Below are 7500 nucleotides of genomic sequence, written 5' to 3' on the forward strand. Positions count from 1 at the left end.
GAACCATGGCTTGGCCGGTTCAGAAGAACCCTCCATGGCCTTGGTTTGGCAGCTAAGTCTGGATCTCCTACTTCCTGATGGATTTATGGCGATCTGACTTTGGAATCCTCTTAGTGGTGAATTATCATGAATTATCATGGTATTAGGGGATTTTTATCTGATTGATTTCGAGATGGTCAATGTGGCCGGTGGGGCTGTTCTAGGTCGAGATCCATAGGATCGAGATCGGTTCTTGGAATTCTGACTTGACCATTCTCTTAGTTAAGATTTATCATGAATTATCATGAATCCTAATGAGTTTTTAGGGATTGATTTAGAGATGGTCCCTTGGGCCGGTTTGGCTGGTCTTGGCCGAGATCTATGGGATGGAGGCCGGTTCTGGGAAATCTGATTGGACCATTCTCTTAGTTATGATTTATCATGAATTGTCATGAATGTTAATTGATTTTTGGAGCAGGGTTGCTTGCGGTCGAAATTGCACCTGAGGGCATATTGGGGTCAGATCCTTGTGTTAGGATATCTGATCATATGTTGTGTGCTGGAACATATTGTCACTTATGATATTGATCATAAGGAATTGCTGGTTATCAACCTTGGTGTTGGTAAGGCAGGCCGTGTGTGGTCTGATCATTGGCAAGGATGGACGACCTGATCCTTGGATGATGGATCAAGGTGTCTGATCTGATTGATCAAAGGATGCACCGGTGGTAAGAGCAACACTAATCAGGTTCAGTGGGACATGGTTCCATGACTGATTAGGAAGTATGAAGACTCATCAGTTCTGAGTCATGTGGGGTGGTTGGTTGATTGACTCAGGATCTGATGGGCATTGTTAGTCTTTGTGAGGACTTGATCTGGTTAGTCCATGAGAGGACTTGGTATGATTAGTCCATGAGCTGGACTTGGTATCATAAGTTGATAAGGCAAAAGGATGTGGAACAGTGCATGAACCGGTAAGGGCCAGATGCATGTCCTTAGCTGATTGAAGACTTCCCAAAGGTTACTTATGTCTGTGGGGATGGTTGGCTGAATGACTAAGTACCCAAGGGAAGAGTTTATGCAGGTATGATCTGTCAATGTTGCATAGATCTAGATAGAATGGCTTAGGGGAACAGAACCTCTGATTGTATGACTTGGTCTAGGTTCAGATTCGACCTTGGAGCTAGCTGGCAGTTGTGTTTACTGACCAGTAGCTGAGGTGATCTGATCAGACAAGTGTTAGATTGGATTTAGTCCAATGGATGATAGATGTTATTCCGCTGTGCATAAGTTGAAATGATCTAAGCTAGGGAATGACTAAGGTAGTCTTGAGCTAAGATCTGAGTTAGCCCTCGCCTATGGGCGATGTTTTTAAATAAAGGGCAAAATTTTTAGAGGTTCGGTCAGTGTATAGACCGAGCGACGTGAGGCATCGACCGCGGCCTGGTCGGCCGGGATCGGGTCTTACAAGTTGGTATCAGAGCATGCTTGATCCTGTTAAGGACAGTGCTCAAAGATGTTGAGTTCCAAACCGAAATTATTTCTGAAAACTGAGATGACTTGGAACCTTAGTTGTGGTGAGCCAAGTGAGAGTTGAGGTAAGTTTGGGTTTCATGCTTGTGAACGGGGAAGTTCCAAGATGAGCCGGCTTAGCCAAGATACACTCTTCCACGGCAAGACCCTGAAAACATAAAGGTTAGTTTATCTAGTTATTTGGAATAATAGACGGATTGGATGATGGACGCAATGCAAGATCTTTGTATGGACGACCTGGACAAGGGAAGTAACATGGACCAGAGAGTGGCTTAGGTTGAAAGAAACGTGCAGCACTCTCTTGGAGGTAAATGTTATCCCTTGATGGCCGTTCAAAACAAGTGAGCATATGCAATGTTCATGTTAGTCTAAGGGAGACACTACATGGCTAGTACATGAGTGGGCTTGTGATCAGATGGATCAGCTTGGACTCAGTGTAAGTCAAGGTAGGATTCCTTAAGATTGAGTGAATGAAATGGATCAATTCCAAGAGGAATTGGAAACACGATGTTAAGTATCTTAGTATGATGAGGATTGAGGTATACTATAAACACTTTTGTGAATGGTATGGGACGTTCACAGATGTGTGATGCTTTGGAGAATGGTATGGGACATTTTCCAAATGTGTGATCAAACCGAAATCCTACTCATCTAAGTACTTAATGATCGGTGGTGTGGAAACACATTATTTGATACTGGAGCTACACATAGTGCTGTGAGTCCAGGAATGGTTGGAAAAGGTTTGTTCCAGTATGGAACATGGGATGGTCCTGAACGAGTGAGTGCGGCCGGAGGGCAAGTTATGAACTCACTCGGTCTGGTTAAGGACATCCCTGTGGTGATCTTGGATAGGCCGATGCCTATAGATCTGATTGTTGTCCCCCTCAAGCATCATGAAGTGATCTTGGGCATGGACTGGTTGGGAAAGTATCGGGCAACTCTAGATTGTCACCGGGGAAGGGTGCAACTTGAGAACGAGTTTGGACCCCGATTAAGTACCAAGGAATCAAGCCAACCTCTTGTAGTTGGTGGTTTCAGCAGTCCAAGTAGAACGGATGCTTGGAAATGGTTGTGAGGCCTTTTTGGCTACCATTTACACCGATGAGGTTGTAGGGGCCTGTGACCCAGAGGGTATACCGTTGGTTCGGGAATTTCAGGATGTGTTTGGGGCACTACAGGGCATTCCCCCTGATAGGGCTGACCCATTCATCATTGAATTGGAACCTGGAACGGCCCCATTATCTAAAAGTCCATATAGAATGGCACCAGCTCAGATGGCAGAGCTGAAGAAGCAACTTGAGGAGTTGCTTGAGAAGGGGTTCATACACCCTAGTGTATCACCTTGGGGAGCACCAGTCCTATTTGTTAAGAAAAAAGGATGGTAGCTTTAGGTTGTGCATTGATTATAGGGGTTTGAACAGGGTGACTGGGAAGAACAAGTACCCTTTACCCAGGATTGATGAATTGCTGGAATCATAAACCTTATTGTCCAGGAAGGACTTAAGGGAACAGAACAATCTGTTAGGACTCATGGTAGAGTGAGCAGCCTAAAGATTGGAACATGTTCACTAGGACTTGGCTGGTGCATCGAGTGGCTTGGAGATTGGTTGAATCTACTAAGACTTGAGTACTCAGTATGTTCCTAGGTACTGAATTTGATCTAGTCATGGAACTAAAGTGTTCTACATGGACTTGGTGTCTACTAGGAACGCAACCTGGAGAGATGGGTCAGTGACACAAGTCATGTCTTTGTATGGGTGCTTGATGGACCACTTGATAAGATTTTGGGTTACAAATCTATCAAGTGGGGAAGACTTGTTGTGTATATGATGACCAAGACATGGTCAGTGAGAAAGAACAAGGTGGGAGATGCAACGAACTGGTTAGAAAGAACCAATTGAGCATGCTCCATGTTCTGGGTACAAAAAGGTCGGATGGAACCTTGGTCATGAGACAAGAGGTTAACACCACTGGATTCGAGGACGAATCCTTCGTAAGTGGGGGAGACTTGTCATGTCCCCGATCCTGGATAGGATTGTCCGGACGGACTGCGGTGCAAGGAAACGCACCAGTCAGGTCACATGACCTAAGGACAAGCGTGTCATGGTCCTGAATGAGGGTTAAGGGCATCAGTCAGCTGAGACTTAACCAGGATACGATGGAAATAAGGGTAAAGGAGCTGGGTGAGTGTTTAGGCAGCTGGACGAGTGTTGGCTTGAGTTCAATCAGCTCGGTTCAGCTGGTATTCAGTTCACCATGATCTGTTCAGCTCACAGGAGCTGGTAGACTAGCTCACTCAGCTGGGAACAGCTGGAGGTCAGCTCAATCCGGTGAACGGTGCGTTCTGGTTCGGATCAGTGTGGGCGAGTCCGGGACGGTTACTGGGCGAGCCGATGGTCCGGGTGCAGGACGGTTCGACCAAATGGGTCTTAGTCTTGGGACAGGGAGTGGCCAAGCTTCCAGAGTGTGAGCTGAGGCTCAGTGATCGATTTGCCAAAGGAAGAAAAGGGGAGAAACCGCCAATGGGCGGTTATGGGGCGGTTATGGGACGGTTTTGGGAAGAAAGGATTGGATTTTGGTAACTGCTCGCCCAGGCGGTTGGGGACAGTTTAAATCGTCCTCTCTCTCTCATTTCTGATAATTCTGGTCGATTCCTACACCCTGAAACACAAAGAAACACAAAGAAAATACAGAGAGTTGGTCGGATTCCCAATCCAAGACCCATGGTGGTGTGAAGGCCATAAAGAGGCAGTTTTGGGAGAGATCAAGGGGGAAAGTTATGAACGACTTTCTGGTGGCTTTTGATCCGTGATGTTATCACCCAATGCATCCTCCAGGGCCTGAGAACACACGCAAATGGTGAGGAGAGAAGGTAGATGACCGGAATTCATTCCTAAAGGCCAAGACAGCCTTAAGGGCAGATGTGTGTAGAAAGGCAGTTTCATGGAAGTGCAAGGGGAGTTATGAACGACCCTGTGGTAGGTTTCCACCACTGATGAACACGTCCTAGGCTTCCTCTGCATCTTGGGAACACACGCAAACACCCAGGAGAGAAGGGAGAAGGCCGGACTTCACTCACAATGGCATGAATAGCCTTGAAGGTGGATGCAGTGTAGAAACTGGTTTCATGGAAGTTCCATGGAAGGAGTGATGGGCACGAACCATGGTTAGATCTTATCAATACTGGGAGTATGTGATAAGGGTTTGATGAAGGCGTGCTAGGAGGAGCATGGACGCCCCTGATGAGGTAACAGGTGGGGACTGCAGACCATTGGACATAGTCTGGTACACTATGGGTTGATCTGGTCCAGCAGTTACACCTTACTCTGTTTTATGATTATTAATCATATTATTCATTGTTCTTATGATTGAGATTGATGATTAGACATAGTAGCACTGAACCATGACTTGGCCGGTTCAGAAGAACCCTCCATGGCCTTGGTTTGGCAGCTAAGTCTGGATCTCCTACTTCCTGATGGATTTATGGCGATCTGACTTTGGAATCCTCTTAGTGGTGAATTATCATGAATTATCATGGTATTAGGGGATTTTTATCTGATTGATTTCGAGATGGTCAATGTGGCCGGTGGGGCTGTTCTAGGTCGAGATCCATAGGATCGAGATCGGTTCTTGGAATTCTGACTTGACCATTCTCTTAGTTAAGATTTATCATGAATTATCATGAATCCTAATGAGTTTTTAGGGATTGATTTAGAGATGGTCCCTTGGGCCGGTTTGGCTGGTCTTGGCCGAGATCTATGGGATGGAGGCCGGTTCTGGGAAATCTGATTGGACCATTCTCTTAGTTATGATTTATCATGAATTGTCATGAATGTTAATTGATTTTTGGAGCAGGGTTGCTTGCGGTCGAAATTGCACCTGAGGGCATATTGGGGTCAGATCCTTGTGTTAGGATATCTGATCATATGTTGTGTGCTGGAACATATTGTCACTTATGATATTGATCATAAGGAATTGCTGGTTATCAACCTTGGTGTTGGTAAGGCAGGCCGTGTGTGGTCTGATTCATTGGCAAGGATGGACGACCTGATCCTTGGATGATGGATCAAGGTGTCTGATCTGATTGATCAAAGGATGCACCGGTGGTAAGAGCAACACTAATCAGGTTCAGTGGGACATGGTTCCATGACTGATTAGGAAGTATGAAGACTCATCAGTTCTGAGTCATGTGGGGTGGTTGGTTGATTGACTCAGGATCTGATGGGCATTGTTAGTCTTTGTGAGGACTTGATCTGGTTAGTCCATGAGAGGACTTGGTATGATTAGTCCATGAGCTGGACTTGGTATCATAAGTTGATAAGGCAAAAGGATGTGGAACAGTGCATGAACCGGTAAGGGCCAGATGCATGTCCTTAGCTGATTGAAGACTTCCCAAAGGTTACTTATGTCTGTGGGGATGGTTGGCTGAATGACTAAGTACCCAAGGGAAGAGTTTATGCAGGTATGATCTGTCAATGTTGCATAGATCTAGATAGAATGGCTTAGGGGAACAGAACCTCTGATTGTATGACTTGGTCTAGGTTCAGATTCGACCTTGGAGCTAGCTGGCAGTTGTGTTTACTGAACAGTAGCTGAGGTGATCTGATCAGACAAGTGTTAGATTGGATTTAGTCCAATGGATGATAGATGTTATTCCGCTGTGCATAAGTTGAAATGATCTAAGCTAGGGAATGACTAAGGTAGTCTTGAGCTAAGATCTGAGTTAGCCCTCGCCTATGGGCGATGTTTTTAAATAAAGGGCAAAATTTTTAGAGGTTCGGTCAGTGTATAGACCGAGCGACGTGAGGCATCGACCGCGGCCTGGTCGGCCGGGATCGGGTCTTACAAGCATGCTGATATGTGTGGTCAGCATGCTGATATGAGTTCAGTACACGGATCAGTCCACGGATCAGTACACGGACAGTCCACGGGAAGGGCCAGCATGCTGATATGTGTGGTCAGCATGCTGATATGAGTTCAGTATACGGATCAGTACACGGATCAGTACACGGACAGTCCACGGGAAGGGCCAGCATGCTGATATGTGTGGTCAGCATGCTGATATGAGTTCAGTACACGGATCAGTCCACGGATCAGTACACGGACAGTCCACGGGAAGGGCCAGCATGCTGATATGTGTGGTCAGCATGCTGATATGAGTTCAGTATACGGATCAGTACACGGATCAGTACACGGATCAGTACACGGACAGTCCACGGGAAGGGCCAGCATGCTGATATGTGTGGTCAGCATGCTGATATGAGTTCAGTACACGGATCAGTACACGGATCAGTACACGGACAGTCCACGGGAAGGGCCAGCATGCTGATACGTGTACTGACAGCATGCTGATATGAGTTCAGTACACGGATCAGTCCACGGACACAGTCTGTGTGTGCTAACGGACAGGCACGGACGTCCTGCGTGTGCTGACGGACGTCCTGTGTGTACTGAACAGACAGCCCACGTGGGCCAAAATCACCCGAACAGTCCACAGGAAGGGCCAGCATGCTGATATGTGTACTGACGGACGATCACGGACGTCCTGTGTGTACTGACGGACGGCCACGGACGTCCTGTGTGTGCTGACGGACGTCCTGTGTGTACTGAGGGACGTCCTGTGTGTACTGACGGACACACGGACACACACGGACAGCCACGGACGTCCTGCGTGTGCTGACGGACGTCCTTTGTGTGCTGACGGACGTCCTGTGTGTGCTGACGGACGTCCTGCGTGTGCTGACGGACACACGGACACACACGGACAGCCACGGACGTCCTGCGTGTGCTGACGGACGTCCTGCGTGTGCTGACGGACGTCCTGTGTGTGCTGACGGACGTCCTGTGTGCACTGACGGACACACGGACACACACGGACAGCCACGGACGTCCTGCGTGTGCTGACGGACGTCCTGTGTGTACTGAACAGACAGTCCACGTGGGCCAAAATCACCCGAACAGTCCACGGAGCGTGCTGATATGTGTACT

Source organism: Brassica napus, unplaced genomic scaffold (genome assembly GCF_020379485.1).
Source record: "Brassica napus cultivar Da-Ae unplaced genomic scaffold, Da-Ae ScsIHWf_335;HRSCAF=534, whole genome shotgun sequence".
NCBI classification, from domain to species: domain Eukaryota; kingdom Viridiplantae; phylum Streptophyta; class Magnoliopsida; order Brassicales; family Brassicaceae; genus Brassica; species Brassica napus.